This window comes from Rhinoderma darwinii, chromosome 1 (assembly GCF_050947455.1).
Source record: "Rhinoderma darwinii isolate aRhiDar2 chromosome 1, aRhiDar2.hap1, whole genome shotgun sequence".
NCBI lineage: Eukaryota > Metazoa > Chordata > Amphibia > Anura > Rhinodermatidae > Rhinoderma > Rhinoderma darwinii.
The window spans coordinates 253769391-253788911 of NC_134687.1; the positions used below are offsets into that span (position 1 = coordinate 253769391).

At 41.7% G+C, this 19521-nt stretch overlaps 3 pseudogenes; all 3 read left to right on the plus strand.

Annotated features, from left to right (window-relative positions):
- Positions 1–1623: 1623 nt before the first annotated feature.
- On the plus strand, positions 1624–1742 carry LOC142672985 (5S ribosomal RNA; annotated as a pseudogene).
- Positions 1743–8488: 6746 nt separating this feature from the next.
- On the plus strand, positions 8489–8607 carry LOC142710538 (5S ribosomal RNA; annotated as a pseudogene).
- A 7505-nt stretch (positions 8608–16112) lies between these two features.
- Positions 16113–16231, plus strand: LOC142708188 (5S ribosomal RNA; annotated as a pseudogene).
- The last annotated feature ends 3290 nt before the right edge of the window (positions 16232–19521 follow it).

Here is a 19521-nt window from a genome sequence, read left to right on the forward strand (position 1 = left end):
AAAAAGCATGAAAAACGCATGAAAAACGCATGAAAAACGCATGTGGTGCAACACAAGAATTTGCTTAAAAATCACTGAAAAACGCATGAAAAACGCATGAAAAACGCATGAAAAACACAGGTGGTGAAAAACAATAATTTGCTTACAAATCGCACAAAAAAAAAAATCGCATTAAAAAAACGCATGAAAAACGCATGTGGTGAAAAACAATAATTTGCTTACAAATCGCATTAAAAAAAAATCGCATTAAAAAAAATGCATTAAAAAACGCATGGAAAACGCATGAAAAACGCATGTGGTGCAAAACAAGAATTTGCTTAAAAATCACATAAAACGCATGAAAAACGCATGAAAAATGCATGAAAAAGCATGAAAAACGCATGTGGTGAAAAACAATAATTTGCTTACAAATCGCATTAAAAAAAAAATCGCATGAAAAACGCATGAAAAACGCATTAAAAGCATGAAAAACGCATGTGGTGAAAAACAATAATTTGCTTACAAATCGCATAAAAATAAATCGCATGAAAAAAACGCATTAAAAACGCATGTGGTGAAAAACAATAATTTGCTTACAAAGCGCATTAAAAAAACGCATGGAAAACGTACTAAAAAAGCATGAAAAACGCATCTGGTACAAATCAAGAATTTGCTTAAAATCGCATGAAAAACGCATGGAAAACGCATGAAAAATGCATGAAAAACGCATGTGGTGAAAAACAATAATTTGCTTAAAAATCGCATAAAAAAATCGCATAAAACAAACTGCATAAAAAAAACACGCATGAAAAACGCATGAAAAACGCATCAAAAAAAGCATGAAAACTGCATGTGGTGAAAAACAATAATTTACTTACAAATCGCATAAAAAAAAAAATCGCATAAAAAAATTTGCATTAAAAAACGCATGGAAAACGCATGAAAAAATGCATGAAAAACGCATGTGGTGAAAAACAATAATTTGCTTACAAATCGCATCAAAAAAATCGCATTAAAAAAACGCACCAGGCGACAGAGGCTACATCGACTTACCTGCAAACACCGATGCTGCTGCAGAATCAACTGTAGCCTCTGTCACCTGGTGCCGATGTGTCCTCGCTCGTCCGACACGATGCAGGACCTGGGGCAGGAAGTGACATCACAGCGTGATCTCTCGAGAACACGCTGTGTGTCTGTGCACTGCCAGAAGCTGGGTGTTAACGAAGAGAAGTGGATGATGCTGATTCGTCAGCATCATACACTTCTATTCACAACGCCCAGCTAGTAACAGAAGTAAAAACGCCCAGATGTACATACACAATACACGCCCACTTGTACATAACTTTAAACACGCCCAGTTGTACTTAAGAAAGCCTCATTTGCATAAATATAAAAATGGTCATAACTTGGCCAAAAATGCTCGTTTTTTTAAAAAAAAAACGTTACTCTAATCTACATTGCAGCGCCGATCTGCTGCAATAGGAGATAGGGGTTGCAAAATCTGGTGACAGAGCCTCTTTAAGGCCTCGCTAGTACCAGTGTGGGAGACTGTCTGAGAATCCATGGTGCAGTTGACTTTTTATTATGTCGTTTAGATTTTGTTTCACAATCGATTAAACAGGACTATGGATTAAAGCATTTAATGTCAATGGCCATTCTAAGCTGAATGTGCCTGCTCTCGTCAGGTTGCAGAAGTTACACAGCTTAAGGCCTCACTAGTACTAGTGTGGGAGACTGTCTGGGAATCCGTGGTGCGGTTGACTTTTTATTATGTCGTTTAGATTTTGTTTCACAATCGATTAAAAAGGACTATGGATTAAAGCATTTAATGTCAATAGCCATTCTAAGCTGAATGTGCCTGCTCTCGTCAAGTTACACAGCTTAAGGCCTCGCTAGTACCAGTGTGGGAGACTGTCTGGGAATCCGTGGTGCGGTTGACTTCTTATTATGTCGTTTAGATTTTGTTTCACAATCGATTAAAAAGGACTATCGATTAAAGCGTTTAAAGTTAATGGCCATTCTAAGCTGAATGTGCCTGCTCTCGTCAGATCACAGAAGTTTCACAGCTTAAGGCCTCACTAGTACCAGTGTGGGAGACTGTCTGGGAATCCGTGGTGCAGTTGACTTTTTATTATGTCGTTTAGATTTTGTTTCACAATCGATTAAACAGGGCTATGGATTAAAGCATTTAATGGCAACAGCCTTTCTAAGCTGAATGTTCCTGCTCTCGTCAGGTTGCAGAAGTTACACAGTTTAAGGCCTCGCTAGTACCAGTGTGGGAGACTGTCTGGGAATCCATGGTGCGGGTGACTTTTTATTATGTTGTTTAGATTTTGTTTCACAATCGATTAAAAAGGCCTATGGATTAAAGCATTTAATGTCAATGGCCATTCTAAGCTGAATGTGCCTGCTCTCGTCAAGTTACACAGCTTAAGTCCTCGCTAGTACCTGTGTGGGAGACTGGCTAGGAATCCGTGGTGCGGTTGACTTTCTATTATGTCGTTTAGATTTTGTTTCACAATCGATTAAAAAGGACCATGGAGGGCGTGGCCTGGCTGTTGACCGAGATGGCTGCTTGAGAGTTTAGCTCTGTGCCCGAGACCCTGTAAAAGCGACGACAGAGACAGCTACATACCTCAAAAGACGCGGTTTGTTCGTGGAAAACAGTTGCCGACATGCCCAAGAAGAAGAAGTTGACATCTAAACCGGAGAAGCTGATGGATTTCTTATTTTCTTCAGCCTCCGAGAGAAGCCAAGATGGCGCGGCCGCAGGCACAGGCGTGGGCTCCTTTCCGTCTGAGCACCCGCTACAACAGGCCTGCCGAGACGCAGCACTTCAGCGCCTCCTCGTCCTCCGGTACTATCTCCTTCAGCCGATCGGAGCCAAGAGAGAGAGGAGGAGAGGGATACCGACACAGACCTACAACTGAGACGCCATTCCAGGGAGATCTCCTCCTCTGCTCCGACGTCGCCATCCCCCACTAGCCCGAAGACCCACATACAGCAGCTGCAACCTCCGTCTGTCCTCATAACTGAGGTAAGCCAAGATGTTCTTCCAGGGCTGAGGGTTCTGGAGACTACAGATATGTTTGAGGGCATCCCTACATCTGACATGGCACTTACTGATTCCAGCATGAAACACATGTTACAAGCATTAAGACAATCCTTACAAACGGACATTGGCCATTTGATTAACCCTCTCCATGTGGCTGTGCAGGAAGTGGATCAGAGGGTTCATGTTGTAGAGTCTAAGATGGGAGAATTTGCAAGCTCACACAATAATTTAATCGATGCCCATTACCAGTTGGATACAGAGGTGCAGTTTCTCCGTACCAAGGTGGCAGACCTGGAGGATAGATCAAGGAGAAACAACATCAAATTTAGGGGTATACCTGAAAGTGTAGCCCCCCAAGAGCTGGAGCAGTTTATTCAGACGTTTATACAAATTATTCTTCCCACGTGCTTGCCATCTGATATGCTGATAGATAGAGCCCATAGGGTTCCTCGCCCTAGACATCTGGAAGAATCAGTCCCTAGAGATGTATTGGCTCGGATCCATTTTTATCAGACCAAAGAGAATTTAATGGCGGCGACAAGAAAGCTAGGAAACCTACCAGAGCCCTACCGGAAGCTGTTGTTATTCACGGATCTATCAGCGGCAACGCTTCAGCTTCGTCGACAATTGAATCCGATTACTTCAGTCTTGAGAGAAAACAAGATTGTATACAAATGGGGATTTCCAGTGCGGCTGATTATATCCAGAAACAACGAGTTCCACACTGCTAGAAATCTGGAAGAAGGGGTGGCCTTACTGCGCAAATGGAACTTACAAGTTACGAATGCAGCTTCCTCACAGCGACAATTTCCGAGACCTATATCGGATGGATGGCAGTCCGTTAAACCGCGGAGAAGGGACAAGAATTGAGGTTCCTAATCGTGATCTCGGGTGAATGGAGTGGTTACTTCCTGCAGACTCGGTACTCAGGGACAATGTTCTCTACACCCGAAGTTTTGAGGTTAGCTAATATGCTAGACCTTTTTGTTCATCTGCCCACAAGGGCATCATTCACAAATACATGTTTATCCATGGTTATGCTGTTTTATTGTTTGTCTATTTTTCCACAAGGTATGATACTACGTCCAAGCATGATGATGACACAATGCTATGTGGCAGCTCATTTGTTGATAGGTGCATCTTTAAAATATATCAAACTCGCTGTATTTTATAATGGTACTTAAAATCCTCTCCTTAAATGTAAAAGGGCTGAACAGCCCACAAAAAAGGGCATCTTTATGGGCTGAAGCTAAAAGCTTATCATGTGATGTTATATGTGCCCAAGAGACGCATTTTGTCCAGAAGGATGCATTTAGGATGAAACATCCAAATTTCAGATTTGTGTTTCACGCACACTATCATTCTAAATCTAGAGGGGTGCTTATTGCCATGAGAGATTCCCTCGCTTCCCAACTTATCACGGAGGTCTCTGACCCCCTGGGTAGATTTGTCATATTGGTCTGCTCCATCAATAATGTGATATACACAATAGCGTCTATATATGCTCCGAATAAAGGCCAAATAAGATTTGTTCATAAACTATTGAGACGGGTGAATAAGGTCAAGCAGGGGAGGCTTATCATTTGTGGAGATTTTAATACTGTATCGGACCCTGCGGTGGATGCAACTTCTTCTGCCAGAGGAAATGCTCGGTCCCTGGGCAGAGTACTGTGGCAGAGGGAGTTGTATGATGTTTGGAGAATGCATCATACCACGGAGCGAGATTATTCATATTTCTCGGCAGCACATAGAACATATTCAAGAATAGACATGTTTGTGGTAGACAAAGAAAGTTTGGTAGTTTCTCAGGCGTCCACGATTGAAACCATTACGTGGTCAGACCATGCCGCCATCACATTGTCGGTAGAGGAGACGTATAATTCCAAACAGACATATGTATGGAGAAGTAATTCGTACATTTTGAATCACTGGAAATATAGACCTATCTTTGAGACCGATTTAACGGAATATTTCGAGGCTAATGTTGACTCTGTAACTGACCCATACATCTTATGGAATGCGCATAAAGCTTTTATAAGGGGAACATTTATTAAGCTGGGGCATAGGGACAAAAAATTAAGGAATGAATAGATCTCTAAGATTCTTGAAGATATCAAACAACTGGAAGTAATTAATAAAGCTCAACAAACGTCAACACAAATAGCTGACCTTGCGAATCTTAGGCAGAAACTCCGTACTTCTCTCCTATTTCGCTATCAACATAATTTAAAAAAGGTGAAAGCCAAATACTATTCCCAGAACGATAAAGCAACTAAACTCTTGGCTTCCCGAATTAAGGTGCAGCACACTAAAAATAGAATTCCTTATCTAAAAAATAAAACAGATACTGGCAAGTTATATAGCCCTAATGACATTGCCAATAGATTCAAGGACTATTGAAGTATGCTTTATGATTTGCGCTCAGATCCTTTTTCCTTCCCAATACTAGAAGCAGATATTCAACAATTCTTGACCAAATTACACCTTAGCAAATTAACTGAAGACCAACTAGGGATGTTGAATTCTCCCATAACAAAGGAAGAGATCTCTAGGATTATTGCTTCCCTTCCTACACATAAATATCCGGGACCAGATGGCCTGGCAAATGATTACTACAAAGTATTCCAATCTATTCTTGCCCCACACCTGCAAGGGGTTTTTGATAAGGCCATGGAATCGGGTTCATTCCCGAGGGAAAACCAAAAAGCACTAATAGTAACATTGCCCAAACCAGGGAAGCCTTCAGATGTTCCACAAAATTTTAGGCCTATATCATTACTTAATTCAGATCTGAAAATTTATGCTAAATTATTGGCTGTTCGGTTAGCTCCTCTGATACCTGATCTGGTGAATCCTGACCAGGTCGGATTTCTTAAAAATAGACAAGCCCCGGACAATACAAGGTGCATCCTAAACATTCTACATTATTTGGAGACGGAGGGCATACCTTCGGTGCTGGTCTCATTGGATGCTGAAAAAGCATTCGACCGCATTAATTGGATGTACGCGTTCTCGGTCCTTAAACACATGGGATTTAGTGGGAACATATTGACAGCCATTACAGCACTGTACTCTGCACCCTCAGCCAGGGTTTTTACAAATGGAGCTCTCTCAGACGCGTTCTCCATCTCTAATGGAACCAGACAGGGATGTCCGTTATCTCCCTTGATATTTGTCCTTTCAATAGAACCACTGGCACAGGCATTACGGGAAACTCCTTTGGTTAAAGGGGTAAAGATAGGGGACCGGGAACATACCGTTTCATTATATGCAGATGATGTGATCCTAACGCTATCAGATCCGGAGGAATCTCTTGAAGCAGCAGTAGAAATCATCACAAAATTCGGATACATTTCACACTATAAATTGAATACCTCCAAGTCACAGGTTCTCCCCATGAATATTCCTGGACACTCGCTTTCTTTCATGAAAAGTCGGTTCTCTTTTGATTGGCAAACAGATGGTATAGATTATCTGGGGGTGGTCCTGACTTCATCTCATAAAGGTCTTTATACCAATGTTAAATGTTATTCAACTTGAGACTCAGAGAATTACCAAATTTGAGATTTCATGGATAGGAAGGATAGCAGCTTTTAAAATGATGTTACTTCCTAAGCTCCTGTACTTATTCCGCAACTCTCCCAATCGCGGTGCCTAGGTCATTCTTTGCTTCTATACAGAAGATTATATCGAAATTTATATGGGCGGGGAGTAAACCTAGAACTTCATATGCATTGCTAACTAAAGACAGGAAAGCAGGGGGGGTTGGTGTACCGGACATATACCACTATTATATGGCTTCTCTAATATCTCCATTGGTGTCATGGTGGCGACTGGACACCCATAAACATTGGGTACAAATTGAAAACTACGGAGCACAACCGTTTAACTTGAAACTGTTGCTGTTGGCTTCATATTGGAAGATACCTATTTCTTCATGCGTCTCTCCATTGACTAAAACTTCCATACATATTTGGTCAAAATTTCACGAGCTCTCATTCCCAAATACCGTTTTAGATATAAACACTTATCCCACAGAATTATTGGAAGTGGCGATCCCAAATTTGAATATGACACCATGGACCCGAAAGGGTATCTCTGACATCTCTAAACTCTGTGTAAATTCCCAAATTTTGCCTTTTGAAAGATTATCTGATATGTATGCTCTCACAGAGGCGGATAGATATAAATATATACAGATTAAACATTTCTTGACAGCTCGACGTCAGGAGGAGATATATGGTAATACATCTATCTTTCAGGTGTTCTCACAGCGAAACAAGGGTTTAAAACATATATACTCTCTCATTGAGGGACAGAATCTCTTTGTTAAGACATAACCGCTCCAGGAATGGGAAAAAGATTTAGGTATTACCTTTGAAAACGGGGAATGGTCCAAAGCTTTTAGATGGATTAACAAATCTCTAAGTTGTAGTTCACATTACGAATCTGCAATGAAGACTATATTGAGATGGTACTATACTCCAGAACGGTTAAGTAAAATGTATCCAATGTCTTCTCACCTGTGCTGGAGGGGGTGTGGTCAAAAGTGTACTTTAATTCATATTCTGTGGACATGCCCTTGCATTTTGAGGTACTGGCGATTAATTTTCAATCTAATCTCTGACGTTATCAAGACAAGTATCGTTGGATCGCCTCAGTTAGCTTTGTTATTTCTGGAGCTTCATGTTGTTCCCCTGAGATTCAGAGCTTTGATATGTAAGATTTTGGTTATAGCTAAAATTGTTCTGTCCAGATATTGGAAATCCATCTTAACTCCCCCTATTGAAGAGGTGATTTCAGAAATAAACAATACATATTTATATGAAAAGATAGTGGCATATGGATCGCCTGATCCTCAACCCTTTTCGAACGTATGGGACGCATGGAGAAATAATTCTAACTGTAATCCTTAACATCCTTAAATGTTTCGGGAGGTCTGGTTTCGGAGGGACACTTGGTACGGAAGAAAGAGAGGAGGAGTTAATTTAGGCTGAGACAGGAATGTTAGAGATATACGCACAATGAACATAATTGTATGCTAAAGGCTACACTGTACTGTCAACTTTGTGGAATATCTGTATGTACGTGTGTTTATTTTATATGTTTCTCAATGCGTTTTTGTTATATATTTCACTTTACTTTATGTATGACGAATTGAGTATCTTGCTTGAGAAATTAATATGCTTAATGTCATGCTTGTTATATATGAAAAACTTTAATAAAAAGATTGAACCATAAAAAGGACTATGGATTAAAGCATTAAATGTCAATGGCCATTCTGAGCTGAATGTGCCTGCTCTCGTCAGATCGCAGAAGTTACACTGCTTAAGGCCTCGCTAGTACCAGTGTGGGAGACTGTCTGGGAATCCGTGATGCAGTTGAATTTTTATTATGTCGCTTAGATTTTGTTTCACAATCGATTAAAAAGGACTATGGATTAAAGCTTTTAATGTCATTGGCCATTCTAAGCTGAATGGGCCTGCTCTCGTCAGATCGCAGAAATTACACAGCTTAAGGCCTCGCTAGTACCAGTGTTGGAGACTGTCCGGGAATCAGTGGTGCGGATGACTTTCTATTATGTAGTTTCGATTTTGTTTCACAATCGATTAAAAAGGACTATGGATTAAAGCATTTAAAGTCAATTGCCATTCTAAGCTGAATGTGCCTGCTCTCGTCAGATCGCAGAAGTTGCACAGCTTAAGGCCTCGCTAGTACCAGTGGGGGAGACTGTCTGGGAATCCATGGTGCGGTTGACTTTTTATTATGTCGTTTAGATTTAGTTTCACAATCGATTAAAAAGGACTATGGATTAACCCCTTAAGGACGCAGCCTAGTTTTGGCCTTAAGGCTCAGAGCCCATTTTTCAAATCTGACATATTTCACTTTATGTGGTAATAACGTCGGAATGCTTAAACCTATCCAAGCGATTCTGAGATTGTTTTCTCGTGACACATTGGGCTTCATGTTCGTGGTAAAATTTGGTCGATATATTCAGTGTTTATTGGTGAAAAATTGCAAAATTTAGGGAAAATTTAGAAAAAATAGAATTTTTCAGAATTTAAATGCATCTGCTTGTAAAACAGACGGTTATACCACCCAAAATAGTTACTAGTTCACATTTCCCATATGTCTACTTTAGATTGGAATTGTTTTTTGAACATTCTTTTATTTTTCTTGGACGTTACAAGGCTTAGAACATACACAGCAATTTCTCATATTTTTAAGAAAATTTCAAAAGCCTTTTTTTTAAGGTACCTCTTGAGTTCTGAAGTGGCTTTGAGGGGCCTATGTATTAGAAACTCTGATAAAACACCCAATTTTAAGAACTAAACCCCTCAAAGTATTCAAAACAGCATTTAGAAAGTTTATTAACCCTTGAGGCATTTCACAGGAATTAAAGGAACAGTGTCACCACAATTTTTTTTTTAATATGTTAAAGATGTTAGTGCTTTATTAAAAACGTTTGGATTAATTTGTGTGTTTGTGTGTTACTTTTTCTTATTTTTACACTTTTTCTTCCCTATGGGGGCTGCCATTTTTTTTTCCATTTCTGTATGTGTCGATTAGGGCCTGCGAACGGGGCCCGTTCCATCCACTAACATGTACGCCGCCGCTGTGTGGGAACGGCGCATGCGCCGCTCCCACACAGTTCAATTTGAAATGCGCGCCGTCCGGCGCCATTTTCCTGTGGACCGGAAGTCGCGGCCGGACAGTAAGATTACTACTTCCGGTCGCGGCTTCCGGACTTGTGCACATGGAGCAGCGGCAGCAGACGGAGCGGATGGACCGGAGGGAGCGGCGGCGACTGGAGCAGGTAAGGGATTTCTATGTATGTTTGTGTTCAGTGTGTGTTTACTACTGTATGTAAACCTTCTACACTGTGTGTTAGCTCAAAAAATGGTGACACACAGTGTAGGAGGTTAGACCGTTCAAACCCCTCGTTTCTCCCGGCACTAGCCAGGATAAAGGAGGGGGGGATGCTGAGAGCTCACTAGAGTGAGGGCTTTTTACCCAAATTTGCAGCATAAAGCAATGTGGTTGCTTTACCACATGCAATGCTGCAATTTTGGGAATGGCTCCATCTAGTGACCAGCAATGGGAAATATTATAAATTAGAATCCAATTGAATCCAATTTATAATATTTCCTGACTCGTGAAAAAAAATAATAAATTAGAACAATGTTTAAACACCTATACACTAATTGTTTAACTAAAAAAAAAAAAAAAACATGTTTTGCTGGCAACACATTCCCTTTAAAGCAAAGTGGAGGTGAAATTTGCAAATTTCATTTTTCTTGCTGAATTTCAATTGTATTCAATTTTTTTTCTGTAACACAGAAGGTTTTACCAGAGAAACACTACTAAATATGTATTGTCCAGATTCTGCAGTTTTTAGAAATGTCCCACATGTGGCTCTACTGCGCTCGTGGAATAAAACACAAGCCCTAGAAGCAAAGAAGCACCTAGTGCATTTTGAGGCCTCTTTTTTATTAGAATATATTTTAGGCAGCATGCCAGGTTTGAAAAGGTGTTGAGGTGCCAAAACAGTAGGAATCCTCCAATAATGACCCCATTTTGGAAACTACACCCCTCAAGGAATTCATTTATGGTTGTTGTTACCATTTTGACCGCACAGTTTTTTCACAGCACGTATTTGAATTGGGCTGTGAAATGAAAACAATTTCATTTTTTCCAATAAAATGTCATTTGTGATAATAATTTCTTATTTTCACAGGGAACAAAATACCCCATTTTGTTGCCCAATTTGTCCTTAGTACGACAATACCCCATTTGTGGTGATAAACTGCCATTTGGGCCTATGGGAGGGCTCAGAAGGAAAGGAGCGCTATGTGTTTGTTGGAGTCCAGATTTTGCTGGATTGGTTTGCGGGTGCCATGCAACATTTTTTTGCCCAATTGCTCCTGAGTGCAGCAATACCTCATTTGTGGCGATAAACTGCCGTTTGGGCCCATGGGAGGCCTCAGAAATGAAGGAGCACTGTGTGTTCTTTGGAGTGCAGATTTTGCTGGTTTGGTTTTCGGGTGCCGTGTCGCATTTGCAGAGCCCCAGAGGTATCAAAGCAATGGAAACCCACCAGAAGTGACCCCGTTTTGGATACTACATCCCTCAAGGTATTCATTTATGGGTAATGTGACCATTTAGACCCCATAGTTTTTTCACAGAACTTATTTGAATTGGGCTGGGAATGAAAACAAAATTATTTTTTTCAAATAATATGTAGTTTTGGCTGAAAATTTCTTATTTTCACAAGAAACAAAATACCCCATTCTGTTGCGCAATTTGTTCTGAGTGCCGCAATATCCCATTTGCGGTGATAAACTGCCGTTTGGGCCCATGGGAGGGCTCAGAAGGAAAGGACCACCATTTGGCCTACTGGGGATTTTGTAGTGCGAAGTAATGTTGCAGAAGCCCCTGAGGTACCAGTACAGTTGAAACCCGCAAGAAGTGACCCCGTTTTAAAAACTACACCCTTAAGGCATTCATCTAGAGGTGTAGTGAGCATTTTGACCGCAGACCTACACCCCATAAACTGTAATGTGGGTTCTCCCGGGTATGGCAATACCCTACATGTGGCTGTTATCAGCTGCCTGGGCACACAGCAGAGCCCAGAGGGGAAAGACGAGGGGGAATAAGTTGTGCGGAGTGCATCAGGGTAAGTAAAATTGGGGTAAATTATAAACCAAGGGATGTATGATAAATTTTAAAACACTCTTTCATACAGAGCTCTGGTTATTCGGGACACGTGTCACATTGATATATTGTGTCATCCCTTATCGCCCTCTTATAGCAGACTTTGAACCTCTTTTGACTTTTTCCCTTCTTGCCAGTTTGGGGAACTTCTCCTGGAAAGTGTTGCACTGGTACGATGCGTGTGGCCTTGCTTCCAGAATTACTGGGTGCCCCCTTCTTGGTCCCTAAAGATTAGGTTCTTGATAACCACCTCTTGAAATTCCAGGAAAGTTCCCCTCTGGCCTGTACATCGATGTAGCACGTACGCATTGTACAATGCCATCTGTATGATGTGCCCGGCCAACTTCTTATACCACACCGAATGGCGCTGTAGGGCTTGATCTGACAAGTCCATCCCTCCCATGTACCTATTGTAGTCCAGGATGCAGTTTGGTTTGGGGGTGGCCTTTTCTTCATATATCCTAAACCTGTAGGTATACCCTGATGCACTCTCGCACAGCTTATACATCTTCACGCCATACCTTGCCCTCTTACCCGGCAGGTACTCCCGGAATTGAACCCTCCCTTTCAAACGTACCAGGGACTCATCAATAGAAATACACTTCTCGGAGGTGTATGCTTGGGAAAACCGGGCACTGAAACGGTCTAATAGGGGTCTCCGTTTATACAAACGGTCAAAACTGGGGTCATCTCGGGGTGGGCACGGCTCATTATCAGCATAATGTAAGAAGCAAAGTATTGCCTAATTGATTTATTTTTTTGGGTTACAGTTCAGTTCTGAAGTTGCTTTGAGGGGCCCATATATTAGAAACCTCTATGAAATACCCCATTTTAGAAACTAGACCCCTCAAAGTATTCACAACAGCATTTAGAAAGTTTATGAACCCTTTAGGTGTTTCACAGAAATTTAGAGCATAGTAGAGGTGAAATGAACATTTTTATTTTTGTCAGAAAATCCTCTTTATACCATTTTTTTTTATAACCCAAAAGGATTTATCAGAGAAAAGCAACTTAATACGTATTGCCCAGATTCTGCAGTTTAGAGAAATATCCCACATGTGGCCCTAGTGCGTTAATGGACTGAAGCACCGGCCTCAGAAGCAAAGGCGCACCTAGCGGATTATGAGGTCTCCTTTTTATTAGGCACCATGTCCGGTTTGAAGAGGTCTTGTGGTGCCAAAACATTGGCAACCCCCCAAAAGTGACCCCAATTTGGAAACTAGACCCCTTGAGGAATACATTGTAGTTTTCTTGGGGTGCATGCGGCTTTTTGATCAGTTTTTATTCTATTATTAGGTGGCGTGGTAACTAAAAAACAGCAATTCTACTATTGTTTTTTTATTCTATTTTTTTTACAGCATTCACCGTGCGCTATAAATGACATATTCACTTTATTCTGCGGGGCGATACAAATACGGCAATACCAGTTGTTTATAGTTTTTTTTTATGTCTTATGGCGTTTGCACAATAAAATACGTTTTGTAAAAAATCATTCACTTTTTGTGTTACCTTATTCTAAGCGCCAAAATTTTTGTATTTTTAAATCAATAAAGCCGTGCGAGGACTTATTTTTTGCGTAACGAACTGTAGTTTCGTTCAGTACCATTTTTAGGTACCTGCGACTTTTTGATCTCTTTTTGTTCCATTTTTTGGGAGGTGAAGTGACCAAACAATTGTGATTGTGGTACGGTTTATTATTATTTTATTTTACGTCGTTCACCGTGCGGGATAAATAACTAAATAATTTTGTAGGTCAGGCCGTTACGGACGCGGCGATACCAATTATGTATAGTTTATTTGTTTGTTTATATGTTTTTATTAATAATAAATGACTGATAAGGGAAAATGGGGGATTTTAACTTTTAATACTTTTATTTTTACACATTTTTTTTCACTTTATTACTTTGTCCCACTAGGGGACTTGAGGGCAGGAGACCCTGATCGCTATTCCAATACACTGCACTACATGCGTAGTGCAGTGTATTAGAACTGTCAGCTACTCACTGACAGCAAGCATAGTGGGTACTGACTAAGTCAGGACCCAATAGGCTTCCGTCTATGGCATAGCCGGACGCCATTGTATGGTGTCCGGTTGCCATAGTCACCATCGCCGGCCGCTGTCGTGTAGCACGCCGGCGATGGCAGTTTAACCCCTAAAAAGCTGCGATCTCTATAGAACGCGGCTTTTAAGAGGTTAATCAGCGGGGACACAGCGATCGGTCCCCGCTGTAGGAGCTGTGACAGCTGCTGTACGAGACAGCAGTTGTCACAGCTCCTGTATGTGTCGGGAGGACGGCCGAAACGGCCGTTACTCCCGAGACATACTATAAGGTCATGGAGCGCGAACGATACAGCTGCCATGACCTAATAGTACGTCCAGGAGCGGGAAGGGGTTAAAGCATTTAATGTCAATGGCCATTCTAAGCTGACTGTGCCTGCTCTCGTCACATCGCAGAAGTTACACAGCTTAAGGCCTCTCTAGTATCAGTTTGGGAGACTGTCTGGGAATCAGTGGTGCGGTTGACTTCTTATTATGTCGTTTAGATTTTGTTTCACAATCGATTAAAAAGGACTATGGATTGAAGCATTTAAAGTCAAAGGCCATTCTAAGCTGAATGTGCCTGCTCTCATCTGTTCGCAGAAGTTACACAGCTTAAGTCCTTGCTAGTACCAGTGTGGGAGACTGTCTGGGAATCTGTGGTGCAGTTGACTTTTTATTATGTCGTTTAGATTTTGTTTCACAATAGATTAAAAAGGACTATGGATTAAAGGATTTGCTGTGCATGGTCTCGTCAGATCGCAGAAGTTACACAGCTTAAAGGAACAGTGTCATCACAAATAATTTTTTTATATGTTAAAGATGTTAGTGCTTTATTAAAAACGTTTATATTCATTTGTGTGTTTGTGTTTTACTTTTTCTTATTTTTACACTTTTTCTTCCCTATGGGGGCTGCCATTTTTTGTTCCATTTCTGTCTGTGTCGATTAACGACACATACAGACATGGAATACGGCAGCCACAGTCCCATAGGGACTGCGAACGGCTCCCGTCCCATTGACTTCCGTGTACGGCGTCTGTGTGGGAACTGCGCATGCGCCGCTCCCACACAGTCCAATTCGAAATTGGCGCCGTCCGGCGCCATTTTCCTGTGGACCGGAAGTCGCGGCCGGACAGTAATATTACTACTTCCGGTCGCGGCTTCCGGATTTGTGCACTTGGACCAGCGGCAGCAAACGGAGCGGACGGGCCGGAGGGAGCCGCGGCGGCAGGAGCAGGTAAGAGATTTCAATGTATGTTCGTGTTTGTGTGTGTTTACTACTGTATGTAAACCTACTACACTGTGTGTTAGCTCAAAAAATGGCGACACACAGCGTAGGAGGTTACACCGTTCAAACCCCTCGTTTATCCCGGCACTAGCCAGGATAAAGGAGGGGGGGATGCTGAGAGCTCACTAGAGCGAGGGCTTTTAACCCATTGTTGCAATGCTGCAATTTTGGGAATAGCTCCATCTAGTGACCAAAAATGGGTAGTATTATAAATTAGAATTAATTTATAATATTTCCTGACTATTTCCTGACTCGTGAAAAAAATAAAAAAAATTTGAACAATGTTTAATCACCCACACACTAAATGTTTAATTTTTTAAAAAAAAACATGTTTTTCTGGCAACACATTCCCTTTAAGGCCTCGCTAGTACCAGTGTGGGAGACTGTCTGGGAATCAGTGAAGCGTTTGACTTTTTATTATGTCGTTTAGATTTTGTTTCAATATCGATTAAAAAGGACTATGGATTAAAGCATTTAATGTCAATGGCCATTCTAAGCTGAATGTGCCTGCTCTCGTCAGGTCGCAGAAATTACACAGCTTAAGGGCTGTCTAGTACCAGTGTGGGAGACTGTCTGGGTATCCGTGGTGCGGTTGACCTTTAATTATGTCGTTTAGATTTTGTTTCACAATCGATTAAAAAGGACTATGGATTAAAGTATTTAATGTCAATGGCCATTCTAAGCTGGATGTGCCTACTCTCGTTAGATCGCAGAAGTTGCACAGCTTAAGGCCTCGCTAGTACCAGTGTGGGAGACAGTCTGGGAATCCATGGTGCGGTTAACTTTTTATTATGTCGTTTAGATTTTGTTTCAAAATCGATTAAAAAGGACTATGGATTAAAGCATTTAATGTCAATGGCCACTCTAAGCTGAATGTGCCTGCTCTCGTCAGATCACAGAAATTACACAGCTTAAGACCTCGCTGGTGCTGGTGTGGGAGATTGTCTGGGAATTCGTGGTGCGGTTGACTTTTTATTATGTCGTTTCGATTTTGTTTCACAATCGATTAAAAAGGACCATGGATTAAAGCATTTAATGTCAATGGCCATTCTAAGCTGAAAGTACCTGCTCTCGTCAGATCGCAGAAGCTACATAGCTTAAGTACTCGGTAGTACCAGTGTGGGAGACTGTCTGGGAATCCGTGGTGCCGCTGCCTTTTTATTATGTCGTTTAGATTTTGTTTCACAATCGATTAAAAAGGACTATGGATTAAAGAATGTAATGTCAATGGCCATTCTAAGCTGAATGCGCCTGCTCTCGGCAGATCGCAGAAGTTACCCAGTTTAAGGGCTCGCTAGTACCAGTGTGGGAGACTGTCTGGGAATCCGTGGAGCGGTTGCCTTTTTATTATGTCGTTTCGATTTTGTTTCACAATCGATTAAAAAGGACTATTGATTAAAGCTTTTAACGACAATGGCCATTCTAAGCTGAATGTGCCTACTCTCATCACATTGCAGAAGTTACTCAGCTTAAGGCCTTGCTAGTACCAGTGTGGGAGACCGTCTGGGAATCTGTGGTGCGGTTGCCTTTTTATTATGTCGTTAAGATTTTGTTTCACAATCGATTAAAAAGGACTATGGATTAAAGCACTTAATGTCAATGGTTATTCTAAGCTGAATGTGCCTGCTCTCGTCAAGTCGCAGAAGTTCCACAGCTTAGGGCCTCGCTAGTACCAGTGTGGGAGATTGTCTGGGAATCCGTGGTGCGGTTGACATTTTATTATGTCGTTTAGATTTTGTTTCACAATCGATTAAAAAGGACTATGGATTAATGCATTTAATGCCAATGGCCATTCTAAGCTGAATGTGCCTGCTCTCGTCAGATCGCAGATGAATAACACTTTAAGGCCTCGCTAGTACCAATGTGGGAGACTGTCTGGGAATCCGTGGTGCGGTTGACTTTTTATTATGTAGTTTCGATTTTTTTTCACAATCGATTAAAATGGACTATGGATTAAAGAATGTAATGTCAAAGCACTTAAAGGGGTTGTCCCAAGTTGATAAATGGAGCTATAAAACTCCCCAATGTAAAAATAAGAAGAATTCTAATTACCTGTCCGTCGTCCAGCGATGTCGTTTTCTTGCTATTCTTGATTGAAGTTGCGGTCGGTCCCTCTTTGTATCCTGCTCGTTGCCTAGGTTCCCGGCCACCGCTATTTACCTTTAGCGGTGGCCGCGCATGCGTAATGACATCCTCTGCGTCCTGAGCAGAGGATGTCATTTGCTCGTGAACGCGCATCTCAGCGCTTCTCGGCGCATGCGCAGAAGATGCAGTGGAAGGCACCCGTCGCAAGGAGAAGTCTGCGCTCCGCTAAAGGTAAGTGTGTATATGTTTGTGTGTGTGTGTGTGTGTGTGTGTGTGTCTCTGTCTGTGTATATATGGGTGTGTTTGTGTATATGTGTGTGTGTGTTTATGTGTGAGTGTATATATGGGTGTATTTGTGTGTATGTGTATATGTTTGTGTAGATTTTTGTGTATATGTGTGTGTGTTTGTGTATGTGTGTGTATATATGGGTGTGTTTGTGTATATGTTTGTGTATATGCTTGTGTGTGTGTGTGTGTGTGTTTTTTGTATATGTGTGGGTTTGTGTATGTGTTTGTGTATATATGGGTGTGTTTGTGTACATATGTTTGTGTGTATATGTTTGTGTGTATATGTGTGTGTTTGTGTATATATGGGTGTGTTTCTGTATATGTTTGTGTGTGTGTGTTTGTGTATGTGTGTTTGTGTATATTTGGGTGTGTTTGTGTACATGTGTTTGTGTATATGTTTGTGTGTATATGTGTGTGTGTGTGTGTGTGTGTGTGTGTGTATATGTGTGCGTGTGTGTGTGTGTGTGTATATATGGGTGTGTTTGTGTACATGTGTTTGTGTATAGGTTTGTGTATATGTGTGTTTTTTGGAGTTTATGTGTGTGTGTTTGTGTATATATGGGTGTGTTTGTGCATATGTATATAGGTTTGTGTGTATATGTTTGTGTGTGTTTTTGTATACATGTGTGTTTGTATATATATATGGGTGTGTTTGTGTATATATGGGTGTGTTTGTGTATATATGGGTGTGTTTGTGTATATATGGGTGTGTTTGTGTATATATGGGTGTGCTTGTGTACATGTGTTTGTGTATATGTTTGTGTGTATATGTGTGTGTGTGTGTATATATGGGTGTGTTTGTGCATATGTGTATATGTTTGGGCAGATACAGACGGACGTTGCGTTTTTGAGCGCGCAAACAACGCAGCGTTTTGCGCGCGCAAAAACCATTTGACAGCTGCGTGTGTCATCCGTGTATGATGCGCGGCTGCGTGATTTTCGCCCAGCCGCCATCATAGAGATGAGGCTAGTCGACGCCCGTCACTGTCCAAGGTGCTGAAAGAGCTAACTGATCGGCAGTAACTCTTTCAGCACCCTCGACAGTGAATGCCGAACACAATATACAGCAACCTGTTAAAAAAAAAGAAAAAGTTTGTACTTACCGAGAACTTCCCGGCCGTTGCCTTGGTGACGCGTCCTTGGTGACGCGTCTCTCTTGACTTCGGGCCCCACCTCCCTGGATGACGCGGCAGTCCATGTGACCGCTGCAGCCTGTGCTTGGCCTGTGATTGGCTGGAGCTGTCACTTGGACTGAATTGTCATCCCGGGAGGTCAGACTGGAGGAAAAAGCGTGAGTTCTCGGTAAGTCAGAACTTCGTTTTTTTTCACAGGTTCATGTTTATTGGGATCGGTAGTCACTGTCCATGGTGCTGAAACAGATTAACTCTTTTAGCACCCTGGACAGTGACTATCTCCGGACGTCGCGTACCGGAATTTTTTTTGCCGGGTTCGGCCAAAACGAGTTCGGCCGAACCCGGTGAAGTTCGGTTCGATTGTCCGGGTTCGCTCATCTCAAAGACACTCCATTTGGATGTTTGGAAACAGAAAAGCACGTGGTGCTTTTCTGGTTACATTCATCCTTTTGACAGCTGGTGCGCTGTTTCAGTCGGTTCGCACGGAAGTGCTTCCGTGCGACCTGCGTGGTTTTCACGCACCCATTGACTTCAATGGGTGCGTGATGCGCGAAATACGCGGAGATATTGAACCTGTCACGCTTTTTGCGCAGCTGACAAACGCTGCGCAAAAAGCACGGACTGTCTGTACTGCCCCATAGACTTGTATTGGTCTGTGCGTGGCGGGTGAAAACCACGCGGCCCGCACGGACCAAATACACGCTCGTGTGAATCCCCCCTTTGTGTGTATGTGTGTGTATTTTTGTATATGTATATTTGTGTGTTTGTGTATATGTGTGTTTGTGTATATATGGGTGTGTTTGTGTACATGTGTTTGTGTATAGGTTTGTGTGTATGTGTGTTTTTTGGAGTTTGTGTGTGTGTTTGTGTATATATGGGTGTGTTTGTGCATATGTGTAAAGGTTTGTGTGTATATGTTTGTGTGTGTTTGTGTATATAT